The sequence below is a fragment of the Physella acuta genome, unplaced genomic scaffold (genome assembly GCF_028476545.2).
Source record: "Physella acuta isolate Inbredline_101_S28 unplaced genomic scaffold, ASM2847654v3 ptg000451l, whole genome shotgun sequence".
Lineage (NCBI taxonomy): Eukaryota > Metazoa > Mollusca > Gastropoda > Physidae > Physella > Physella acuta.
In genome coordinates this window covers 246390-260000 of record NW_026731970.1, presented here as the reverse complement: position 1 = coordinate 260000, position 13611 = coordinate 246390, and the positions used below count along the sequence as shown (strand labels likewise).

The 13611-nt window shown below is 42.0% G+C and overlaps 1 protein-coding gene across 1 annotated transcript in view; it reads right to left on the bottom strand.

The window, feature by feature from the left end:
• The window catches only part of LOC131943302 (beta-1,4-galactosyltransferase galt-1), a 38657-nt gene extending 25658 nt beyond the window's left edge, over nucleotides 1-12999 (bottom strand). The window contains exon 1 of the mRNA XM_059303334.1: nucleotides 12897-12999. The gene's annotated coding sequence lies outside the window, so the exon portion shown is untranslated. The remainder of the gene's footprint in view (nucleotides 1-12896) is intronic.
• Nucleotides 13000-13611: the final 612 nt, after the last annotated feature.

The following is a 13611-nucleotide window of genomic DNA, read 5'->3' as shown; positions in this document are numbered from 1 at the left end:
GGTCAAGCAAGCAAACAACTCCACTAGACAATGAATTGATAGATTCATGTTTTAAATTAAAACTTAGATGGAGAGCCACGGCTAAAATTAACGGACCAGGCTACAATGTGGCACCACAAACATAGGTAATATTTTGTCGGAAACCATAAAATCGGGAGCTCTTTTTCTCCGTTTTCCTTCTGTCAGATTGCTCTATTTTGTCGGGAAATTTGCTGATCCGATTTAAAAAAAAAAAAATCTTTAATACATCACATTTTTGCAATGGTTTCTTCTCCAACGAAAATCTCAGATCCCAAATCTGACATTTAGATAAGCAATTAGTTTTGTTTACACTGGTCCCAATATCATATTGTCACTGATACAATGTTATCAAACAGTGTATAATCTAAAGGTTGAGAATTTGAGTACAGGTTTCTATATTTTGTTTTTGATGAAGTAAAGTTAAACTTTATTACGGAGAGATGGAAGCAAATACTTTTGGTAGGAAACAGTTTCTTCATGTATAAACAGTTTATTCGTGTAACAACCGACTGTTAAACCATACAAACACTAGCTGTTGAACCATGTAACAACCGACTGTTAAACCATACACACACTAGTTGTTGAACCATGTAACAACCGACTGTTAAATCATACAAACACTAGCTGTTGAACCATGTAACAACCGACTGTTAAACCATACAAACACTAACTGTTGAACCATGTAACAACCGACTGTTAAACCATACACACACTAACTGTTGAACCATGTAACAACCGACTGTTAAACCATACAAACACTAGCTGTTGAACCATGTAACAACCGACTGTTAAACCATACACACACTAGCTGTTGAACCATGTAACAACCGACTGTTAAACCATACAAACACTAGCTGTTGAACCATGTAACAACCGACTGTTAAACCATACAAACACTAGCTGTTGAATCATGTAACAACCGACTGTTAAACCATACAAACACTAACTGTTGAACCGTGTAACAACCGACTGTTAAACCATACAAACACTAGCTGTTGAACCATGTAACAACCGACTGTTAAACCATACAAACACTAGCTGTTGAACCATGTAACAACCGACTGTTAAACCATACAAACACTAGCTGTTGAACCATGTAACAACCGACTGTTAAACCATACAAACACTAGCTGTTGAACCGTGTAACAACCGACTGTTAAACCATACACACACTAGCTGTTGAACCATGTAACAACCGACTGTTAAATCATACAAACACTAGTTGTTGAACCATGTAACAACCGACTGTTAAATCATACAAACACTAGTTGTTGAACCATGTAACAACCGACTGTTAAACCATACACACACTAGCTGTTGAACCATGTAACAACCGACTGTTAAGCCATACAAACACTAGCTGTTGAACCATGTAACAACCGACTGTTAAACCATACAAACACTAACTGTTGAACCATGTAACAACCGACTGTTAAACCATACACACACTAGCTGTTGAACCATGTAACAACCGACTGTTAAACCATACACACACTAGCTGTTGAACCATGTAACAACCGACTGTTAAACCATACAAACACTAGTTGTTGAACCATGTAACAACCGACTGTTAAACCATACAAACACTAGTTGTTGAACCATGTAACAACCGACTGTTAAACCATACAAACACTAGCTGTTGAACCATGTAACAACCGACTGTTAAACCATACAAACACTAGCTGTTGAACCATGTAACAACCGACTGTTAAACCATACAAACACTAGTTGTTGAACCGTGTAACAACCGACTGTTAAACCATACACACACTAGCTGTTGAACCATGTAACAACCGACTGTTAAACCATACAAACACTAGTTGTTGAACCATGTAACAACCGGCTGTTAAACCATGCAAACACTAGTTGTTGAACCATGTAACAACCGACTGTTAAACCATACAAACACTAGTTATTGAACCATGTAACAACCGACTGTTAAACCATACAAACACTAATTGTTGAACCATGTAACAACCGGCTGTTAAACCATGCAAACACTAGTTGTTGAACCATGTAACAACCGACTGTTAAACCATACAAACACTAGTTGTTGAACCATGTAACAACCGACTGTTAAACCATACAAACACTAGTTGTTGAACCATGTAACAACCGACTGTTAAACCATACAAACACTAGTTGTTGAACCATGTAACAACCGACTGTTAAACCATACAAACACTAGTTGTTGAACCATGTAACAACCGGCTGTTAAACCATGCAAACACTAGTTGTTGAACCATGTAACAACCGACTGTTAAACCATACAAACACTAGTTGTTGAACCATGTAACAACCGACTGTTAAACCATACAAACACTAGTTGTTGAACCATGTAACAACCGGCTGTTAAACCATGCAAACACTAGTTGTTTAACCATGTAACAACCGACTGTTAAACCATACAAACACTAGTTGTTGAACCATGTAACGACCGGCTGTTAAACTATGCAAACACTAGCTGTTGAACCATGTAACAACCGACTGTTAAACCATACACACACTAGTTGTTGAACCACGTAACAACCGACTGTTAAGCCATACAAACACTAGCTGTTGAACCGTGTAACAAACGGCTGTTAAATCATACAAACACTGGATGTTGAACCATGTAACAACCGGCTGTTAAACCATACAAACACTAGCTGTTGAACCGTGTAACAACCGACTGTTAAACCATACAAACACTAGTTGTTGAACCATGTAACAACCGACTGTTAAATCATAAATAACTGACGCTAAACCATACAACTACTTACCTTGCTAAACCATAAATAACTGACGTTAAACCATACAACTACATACCCTGTTAAACTATAAATAACTGACGTTAAACCATACAACTACTTACCCTGTTAAACTATAAATAACTGACGTTAAACCATACAACTACTTACCCTGTTAAACCATTAATAACTGACATTGAACTATACAACTACTGACTTTCAAACGATACAAGAAATGACTATTAAAACACATCTCCGTAGGCTTCCCCCACCCCCCCCCCCCCGGCTTATCTGATAATAACACTAAACGACTTACAACTACACAGCACACCAAACTGTTTCACCGTTATGTTGACTTTTTTTTCACCGTTATTTCACCGTTATATGACCGTTATGTTGATCGTTATGTCCATCGTTATGTTGACTATTATATTGACTATTATGTTGACTTTTATGTTGACTGTTAGTTCATCGTTATTTTAACCGTTATTTCACCGTTATGTTCACCGTTACATGACCGTTATGTTGACTGTTATGTCCACCGTTATATTACCGTTATGTTGATCGTTATATGACAGTTATGTTGACCGTTATGTTGACTGTTATGTTGACCTCTATTTTACCGTTATGTTGACCGTTATGTTGACCGTTATGTTGACCGTTATGTCCACCGTTATGTCCACCGCTATGTTGACCGTTATGTTGACCGTTATGTTGACCTCTATTTTACCGCTATGTTGACCGTTATGTCCACCACTATGTTGACCGTTATGTTGACCGTTATGTTGACCTCTATTTTACCGCTATGTTGACCGTTATGTCCACCACTATGTTGACCGTTATGTTGACCGTTATGTTGACCTCTATTTTACCGCTATGTTGACCGTTATGTCCACCACTATGTTGACCGTTATGTTGACTGTTATGTTGACCTTTATTTTACCGTTATGTTGACCGTTATGTCCACCGTTGTATGACCGTTGTGTTAACGGTTAAATTCTATTCACCGTAACTTTCCCCACTATGGTCTACACCACACAGCTATTGTAACCGTTGCCTTGTTACAGCCACGCCCCTATAATGAACAACAACGACCAAACAGAACAACCTACCACGCGTACAAGACCAGCCGAATACAATGGGGTAGATCTATATGTAAGAGAATACCAGATTACATCCAACTCTCAAACAATGGCGAGACGCACCAGAACGTGAGCTGCACGGCCCGTTGTTGGCTCCAGATAAAGATCCGCTGTGAGCCGTTCATTAAGAGCCGTCTGTTGTAGAGCGGAGATGTGTATCAGGGCCGGTAAATAATGGATACGGCTTTTGGAGAGTTTTGTAGTATGTCCCGTGGGGGGATCGAACGGCTGGGGGGGGGGGGGGGGGCATGTTGACATGGCTGTTGGGGAGAGGCGGGGGACAGGTTGCTACATGTCCGGGTTAGTGGCTGACGGGTGGGGGGTCAAACCTGATTAAGGTTAGTTTAGAGGAGGAAAGGTTAGTTAGGGCAGAGATGGGTGGGTGAGGTGGGTTGTCGGTGTGGTTGCATTGGTGTGGAGGGGGCTATGAGGAGGGGGTGGGGGGATTAAACAGGGCTCGGATCAGGGTTTAGATTGTGGGTAGGGGTGCAACATTACTTGTCTGACCAACACATTAGCTGACTGACCGACATGTCATTTGACTGACCGAACACCAAGAACAACACAAATTCGATGACCGACATATTAGTTAAATGACAGACAAATTTGTTAAAGGACAGACTGACAAATTAGTTAAATGATAAACTGACAAATTAGTTAAATGATAAACTGACAAATTAGTTAAATCACAGACCGACAAATTACTTCACTTACATGAACCTTTAGTGTATTGACCAACACATTCATTCACTTAAATTCATCGACCAATACGAAATCACCAACCGACACTACTAGTTTAATGACGGCTACATTTCAAATTTTATTTAGTTACCAACAATTTTCTAAACATTAAAACATGAAAGAGTTGAAGCTTTAGAAAAGTGTCCACACATTCAAGTTTTGAAAATCACAATTTTGAATAAACACACAGCACACACGTTAGTTGAAAGTATTTCAAGGAGCCACTGTGAATCTCACCCGGCCTATGCCGAAACTATTTGCATGACATTTATGACAAAGTTGATGGAAAAACGGGTGACACAAACTGTCCACATAAGGTAGGTGGATTGGTTTAACACCCCCCCCCCCCACCCCCATCCCCCCCCCCCACCCCCCACTGCACGTGAACTCTCACCTCTGGTTTAATGGGTTGTTGTGTGGCTTAAGTTTTTTTTTAAGTGGTAGGCGAGGGCTTAATTAATGATTTGATTAGTGGTGCATTAGTGGGGGGTAGTGGTGGGCTAATTAGACATTTAATGTTGGATTAGCTAGAGTAGGGACGAACTAATTTAACAATTACTGGTGGATTAGTTTGGGAGGTGACGAACTAATCATACAATTAGTGCTGGATTTGTTAAGGTAGTGACGAACTAATTTGATAACTTATGCTGGATTAGCTAGAGTAGGGACGAACTAATTTGGCAATTAGTGGTGGATTTGTTAAGGTAGTGACGAACTAATTTGACAATTAGTGCTGGATTAGTTAGAGTAGGGTCAAACTAATTCGTGCTGGATTTGTTAAGGTAGTGACAAACTAATTTGATAACTTGTACTGGATTAGCTAGAGTAGGGATGAACTAATTAGTGCTGGATTAGCTAGAGTAGGGTCAAACTAATTAGTGCTGGATTAGCTAGATTAAGGACGAACTAATTAGACAATTACTGCTTGATTAGTTAGGCTAGAGACGGACGGGCTAATCTGACGATTACCGACGGGGACAGATCTGATTGTGTTAATGAACCATCTTCTACACAACTGGTTTGATAGCAATCGAGTAAAAAGAGAGATTGTAGAGCAAATGAAGTTCAGGACGATTGGATTGATTGATTGAATATCTAAGATCGAAATGACTTGATTATCGTTGGCTTAAAATGATTTGATGAATACAGCTTTGACGAACCTTCACGCCAACTCAGGAGGTTGATTGTCTTTAGTGAATTATTTCACCATCGATCTAGTTTTTCAGAATTTACGATGATGAAATAAAAGTGAATTAAACAAAAATTCCAGGATAAGATTTTACTTCCCTATAAATTCCCCTGTATGTTGTTGGTGTGTGATAGTTGAACTCTAAACTCTCCACCTCCCCCCCCCCAACCCTTCAAGTGTCTGACGAATAAAAATCCTGTTTAGACGAAGACATTCAATCAACCCTTAACAAATATACTTTTAGCGCGACTTGCTGAAAACACGCGGCTAAAAATATCGGGGGTTCGTGTTATACCAGTATCTGATAGTGCCACAGTATTGGAATATTCTTACCAAAAAAGTGTGTGTAAGACTTGCTTAATGTCAATTATTTCCCGGTCCTTAACTCAAACCCTAACCAAAGCCTATCATAGCCCTAACAGTAATTTTAGCCCTAACCGTAATTTTAGCCCTAACCGCAATTTTACCCCTGAATGTAATTTTAGCCCTAACCGTAATTTTAGCCCTAACCGTAATTTTAGCCCTAACCGTAATTTTAGCCCTAACCGTAATTTTAGCCCTAACCGTAATTTTAGCCCTAACCGTAATTTTACCCCTAACCGTAATTTTAGCCCTAACCGTAATTTTAGCCCTAACCGTAATTTTAGCCCTAACTGTAATTTCTTACCTTAACACTAAACATGAGAATACAGTACTACTAACACCCCTATTGTCGGAAGAGTCTATTGTCAGACACCAGTTGTACCAATACTCCAAATATCGATGCAAGTGGCCATCTCCCCCCCCCCCCCCCCCCCCCCCCGGTGAGGTTAGGTTTACCAAAAGAGTATGAATACTAGCATGGCATAGCGCACTACCTTAATACGATCATGTACCGTGAGTATGGTCACTTCAATTACCCTAAACATAATCTAGATCTATCTAACATTGATAGTCTAGTATTTTTATACAGGATAACAAGCGACCAACCAATGCAGTGCAACAATACTGTAACAGTATTAAATGTACCATAACACTTTCACATTAACTTGGCATTCATTGAATAGTGTATTCTAAAACATTTTTTAACATTAATATAAAATAGATTTACTATTGGTGTACGTACCTAGTAAGAATAGAATACCCGTGAGAATAGACATATGAAGTTGTTATGATAAACAGACAGAAGTAGATCCGACCGTATGATCAACACATTCCCGGAAGTGATGGCTAAGCGGGTAGCGAACACGACCACTAAACTGTGGACTGCTCGAACACGACCACTAAACTGTGGACTGGAAAGTGGCGTCACGCTTGACTGAGTAGAGGAAAGGAGGCCGGTACTGCCTCAAGTATGTGGGCTCAAGGCGAACTTTGACCTCTCTAACTGGGGTATCTCTTGTTTCATTATCAGAGTAGGGTGGTGTGGGTCGGTGGTGTGAAGTGTGTGTTGTGTGGTAGTGTGTAGTGTTGTTATCGGATGGTGTGTTATGCTGGTGTGTGGGAAGTGTGGTTTGTGGATACTGTGTGGTGTTGTATGGTGGGGTATGTGAGGTAGAAGGGGTGGTCTGTAGCGTGGTATGTGGATATTGTATGGTGTTGTATAGCGGGGTGTGTGGGGGTGGTATTGTTTATGTTGGTGTTGTATAGTAGGGTGTGGTATTGTTTATGATGGTGTTGCATGGTTTGTGGGTTGGTTGTGTAAAGATGGTGAATAAAGTGGTGTATAAGACTTGGATATGGTGTCGTTTACGGATGGTGTGTGGCTTAGTATACTGTTGGTATTTTGGGTTGTTCTTTCTTCTTCTTCTTCGTTCTTAATTCTAGGCTGCAAGGGATTCCCCCAACATAATTAAGTATACGTGTCAACTGATTGTGCGCCATTGAGGCAGCTGACTCCGATTTCAGCCTGCTTTTCTTTTTGGATTAGCTTCCATAGCCTTTGTCCAATCAAGAAAAAAAACTACAAGGCAGAAGTTGTTTGATTTTGGAGTTGTCTCTCCTAGAAGAGTGGCTGTCCCCAGCTATCGAGCCTCATCGGAGGATCGAACTCGGAACTTTTCAACTCAGCAGCCTTGAGCTAACCGACCCGACCACATCGACCTGATATATCAATGATCTACTGACGATCTATCAATTGCCTTGACCGGATTAAGATTTCACACCGAAGGATTAGAGCTGATCCGTTGAAGCACCATCTAGAGCATGTCTATTCTAATAGCTTAGAATCCTGAAATATGCGACTCCTCTAAGTGCCTTAATGAAACTCCAATTCATTTATTTAAACCCCGACTGCTTTAGCCTGCTACCATTTTTTTAAATAGGTAATTTATTCGAGTGCCATTCAAAGCGTTTAGGCTTGCAAAGCTTTGTGCGCCCAGTTGTGACGCCTTAGTGATCTAACTACCCGCAAGGCTATAGCTAAGTTAGCGCATTTTGTTTTGCAATTCGTTAGGTTAACTGATCTACCGAAAAAAAGGTTGGGAACAATTAGCTGAATAAGTCTGGTAGGACGGTGTTACGCCCCCAACAAAGACAGACACCGGAGACAATGGATCCCATTCTTTGATAGAGATTTCAGTTTTTTTTGTGGAATGGGTTTGGGTCTAACACTCGTAAGACGGAGCCATATTCTAATGCAACTTTCACTTTCTGTGAGGGAATAAGTAATCGATATTTTGTGAGGGGTAAACATGCGGGTCGATTACTGTGTACATATTTGAACTGGGGAAAGATTGATATTGTAAACAGCATGTACGAGAATCGATACCGTTAGCATGTATGACGTCAGAGCACACCATGTAGGGAATAGCCAGACAAGATTAGTACTGAAAGGCCATGAAACTAGTACTGAAAGGCCATAAAACTAGTACTGAAAAGCCATAAAAATATTACTGAAAGGCCATGAAACTATTGATGAAAGGCTATGCAACTTGACTGAAAAGCCGTCAAACTAGTACTGAAAGGCCATGAAACTAGTACTGAAAAGCCATCAAACAGTACTGAAAAGCCATCAAACGTGTACTGAAAGGCAATGAAACTAGTATTGAAAGGCCATGAAATTAGTACTGAAAGGCCACGAAAATTGTAATGAAAAACCACGAAACTAGTACTAAAAGTTCATGAAACTAGGACTAAAAGGCCATCAAACTAGTAGTAAAAAGCCATGAAACTAGTACTGAAAGGCCATGAAACTTGTGCTGAAAGTCCATAAAACTATTGAAACCTGTGTAAAAACTCAAGGAATTGTTTTGAAAGGCCATGTGACATGCAGAGTTTACATCAGTGCAAGGATCATTTTCCTAACACACAAGGATGTCTTTCTATGCGAAATTTTGAGTTTTCATTAGTGCCATTCCATAAATGGATTGCAAACTATGGAAACAAAACAATTCATTTAAAATATAAATTATTTCTTGAATATGATTATATTTCTTTTTTTCAAAAGCACTAAAACCCATGAAACAATGTTGGTGCTAAAACGAAATAAAGCGGGAGTTATCTCCCTAAACTTTCTCGAATTCACTTATATAAGATTACGGGGATGGCAACTCGGGATATAGACATGATTTTTAATCAATTTTTAATTACTTAAATTTTTAAAAATAGAATAGAATATGGTAGAACATAGAATTGCGCATCAAGAAAACAGAAAACAATGCGCGTATAATAGTGCGGAATTCAATTCTTTATAAATACATATTCTTTTTTTGAGAAATCAAAACTAGCGTTAAGTACTACTTTCGGTATACGGAAATTACTCAAAATTTGAAACAAGACAGATAATTAGATCTTTTACTTATATGTGAATTTTCGTCTATATATCTTAAACAGTGCTCAAGTTATAAGCTTTTGAAAAATCAAAAGTAGAATAATTTCTACTTCCGGTTACCGGAAATTGCTCAAAAATCGATACAGAACTACAAATTTGATGTTATACTTATATATGAAATTTCATCAACCTAGCTGTAACTGTACTCAAGTTTTCGTGTTCACAGACTACATACATACACACGGACAGAATTACAAAGCCCAGATTTTCCGACTCGGTTACGCGTAAAACGCCGAAATTTTGATAAATCTGGATTTAGAATTTTTACCAGATTCTCCACTATATTCCGCATATGATGAAGTTCTGAGAAGTGAAACGGTGAAAACTGTCAAAATTTTAAGTGATTTTTTTTGCACGATTACAATACTTCCTCTATACTCTGTGTACGAGAAAGTAAACAGTGACACCTTTGTCATTTCCATAAAAATCCATTTAAAATACACCAAAAGGACTAATGACTCCCATGTAATTAGTTCTCTTACGACACCAATCAAAACGTAGCCAATTTTTAAGCTCCACATTTAGACGCCCGGGGCGTACACTTACGTCCCACCGATTCATTTTCGATCTAGAAGTGCCACGGCCCCCCCCCCCCCACCCAATGAATGCTGACACCCCACACTTAATATCGACATACACTGTGATTTATCGCGAGAGTGACCGCGCGCATCGATCATTGAAAAGGTTAGTTTCATTAGAATCACTGCGTGTTGAAGTCTTACGGTAAAAATGACAGCGTTTGGGGTAAAAAAAAAAAAAACGTTGACAATTATAGAGCTAGGAAAAAGGCACTTTTCTGACGAACTTCTTAAAAAATTCTCAGTCAAGAGGACTTCTAATCAGGCCCAACCCTAGTCGTTAAGGGGGAGGGAGGGGGAAGGTTGCTGCAGGATCTATAAGAAGAAACAGTTTGTCTAAAGGTGTTAAGTGAAAAAAGTGGACCAAAATCTCTCAAGCTTGAAGTCCTAGTCGAAGAGACTTAGAAACGGTTGAAGGCTGACCCGTTTTATATAGCCAATGGTGCGAGGTTGTGACGTTTGTAGAAGATGTAAACACCACGTGACTGAGTTGCCAGGTACGTTGCCGCTTTTAAGGCCGAAAATTGGGGCTTTTATTTGAACCAAATAAAGAAAGGAACAAAATACTCCGTAATCTAACGTTTAGAGAGCGAGAGTTTGATTTATTTCAAGCAATACAAACAGAAACCCGCCTTAAAGAAATCCTTTGTGCAAATACCGGGAAGAGGAAGAGTTAACATACGTCTATAAATGGTGGTAGATAAAAGGTTAATATACGTCTATAAATGGTGGTAGATAAAAGGTTAACATACGCCTATAAATGGTTGAGCTGTGGGGTTGTGGAGGTGTTGGGTGGTGGAGGTGTTGGGTGGTGGAGATGTTGGGTGGTGGAGGTGTTGGGTGGTGGAGGTGTTGGGTGGAGGAGGTGTTAGGTGGTGGAGGTGTTGGGTGGTGGAGGTGTTGGGTGGAGGTGTTGGGTGCTGAAGGTGTTGGGTGGTGGAGGTGTTGGGTGGTGGAGGTGTTGGGTGGTGGAGGTGTTGGGTGGTGGAGGTGTTGGGTGGTGGAGGTGTTGGGTGGTGGAGGTGTTGGGTGGAGGAGGTGTTAGGTGGTGGAGGTGTTGGGTGGTGGAGGTGTTGGGTGGAGGTGTTGGGTGCTGAAGGTGTTGGGTGGTGGAGGTGTTGGGTGGTGGAGGTGTTAGGTGGTGGAGGTGTTGGGTGGTGGAGGTGTTGGGTGGTGAAGGTGTTGGGTGTTGGAGGTGTTGGGTGGTGGAGGTGTTGGGTGGAGGAGGTGTTAGGTGGTGGAGGTGTTGGGTGGTGGAGGTGTTGGGTGGAGCTGTTGGGTGGAGGAGGTGTTGGGTGGAGGTGTTGGGTGGAGGAGGTGTTGGGTGGTGGAGGTGGAGGTTGGTGGAGGTGTTGGGTGGAGGTGTTGGGTGGAGGTGTTGGGTGGTGGAGGTGTTGGGTGGAGGTGTTGGGTGGAGGTGTTGGGTGGAGGTGTTGGGTGGTGGAGGTGTTGGGTGGAGGTGTTAGGTGCTGGAGGTGTTGGGTGGTGGAGGTGTTGGGTGGTGGAGGTGTTGGGTGGTGGAGGTGTTGGGTGGTGGAGGTGTTGGGTGGAGGAGGTGTTAGGTGGTGGAGGTGTTGGGTGGTGGAGGTGTTGGGTGGAGCAGTTGGGTGCTGGAGGTGTTGGGTGGAGGAGGTGTTAGGTGGTGGAGGTGTTGGGTGGTGGAGGTGTTGGGTGGAGCTGTTGGGTGGAGGAGGTGTTGGGTGGAGGTGTTGGGTGGTGGAGGTGTTGGGTGGTGGAGGTGTTGGGTGGAGGAGGTGTTAGGTGGTGGAGGTGTTGGGTGGTGGAGGTGTTGGGTGGAGCTGTTGGGTGGAGGAGGTGTTGGGTGGAGGTGTTGGGTGGTGGAGGTGTTGGGTGGAGGAGGTGTTGGGTGGTGGAGGTGTTGGGTGGTGGAGGTGTTGGGTGGAGCTGTTGGGTGGAGGAGGTGTTGGGTGGAGGTGTTGGGTGGTGGAGGTGTTGGGTGGAGGAGGTGTTGGGTGGTGGAGGTGTTGGGTGGTGGAGGTGTAGGGTGGTGGAGGTGTTGGGTGGTGGAGGTGTTGGGTGGAGGAGGTGTTGGGTGGAGGTGTTGGGTGGTGGTGTTGGGTGGTGGAGGTGTTAGGTGGTGGAGGTGTTGGGTGGAGGAGGTGTTGGGTGGTGGAGGTGTTGGGTGGTGGAGGTGTTGAGTGGTGGAGGTGTTGGGTGGTGGAGGTGTTGGGTGGTGGAGGTGTTGGGTGGTGGAGGTGGTGGAGGTGTTGGGTGGTGGAGGTGTTGGGTGGTGGAGGTGTTGGGTGGAGCTGTTGGGTGGTGGAGGTGTTGGGTGGTGGAGGTGTTGGGTGGTGGAGGTGTTGGGTGGTGGTGTTGGGTGGTGGAGGTGTTGGGTGGTGGAGGTGTTGGGTGGTGGAGCAGTTGGGTGGTGGAGGTGTTGGGTGGTGGAGGTGTTGGGTGGTGGTGTTGGGTGGTGGAGGTGTTAGGTGGTGGAGGTGTTGGGTGGAGGAGGTGTTGGGTGGTGGAGGTGTTGGGTGGTGGAGGTGTTGGGTGGTGGAGGTGTTGGGTGGTGGAGGTGTTGGGTGGTGGAGGTGTTGGGTGGTAGAGGTGTTGGGTGGTGGAGGTGTTGGGTGTAGTATCAGGTAGTGATGATGATGGAACTATGTTACGTTGTGGTCTACTCTCCAATAGAGACCATGTTTTGATAGACACACATCCACTAACCTGTGTTGACACAAGGAAGAAGAAATATGGACAGCTAACAGACGTCTAAAACGGTTAGTAACTCAAACCCAGCCCACAAACATTGACACAGCTCTCGTGCTTGGCCCAGTTTGCCCATACAGAAAGTTATGGCGTGTTTGTATGTCCTGAAGGTCTAGAGAAATTACCCGCATACTGATGCCACATACAATACATTCAGCTATGGCCGCCCTTTATTTAGATACAATACAAATATGGTACACTATGTCTGATTAATTATCTTCCTGTATTGAAAGATTTGCACTGAACAGCAAGTTTATCTCTTGTTAATATCGTGTGTTGTGGTTTTATACAGTGACGGAGTGGTAACCATAGGCAAGGAAAGTAACCGTTACTGACTAATCAATTAGGATAAATAGTACAAAAGTTGCGAAATAAAATTTTTTTTTTCAACACCAGCTTTAGCAAGAATTACTTTTCTTAATCTTAGAACTATTTTATAAGGAATATTTTAAAACTTCTACCAACTGAAAATAATTTTGATGTCAGCTGTCGCTCAAATAATGTCAGGCTAAAGTGACGTCAGCTAACAGCTACGTTTAATGTTTAAATACTATTTATCTCGTGCAGGTTAACGTTTTATATCAGTTTACTCACCGCCATTTTATTCAATGACGTAAGTCATTTAATATTTATTGTTTAGTAGTTTATCTAGAAAAGTATAATGTAAGTACTA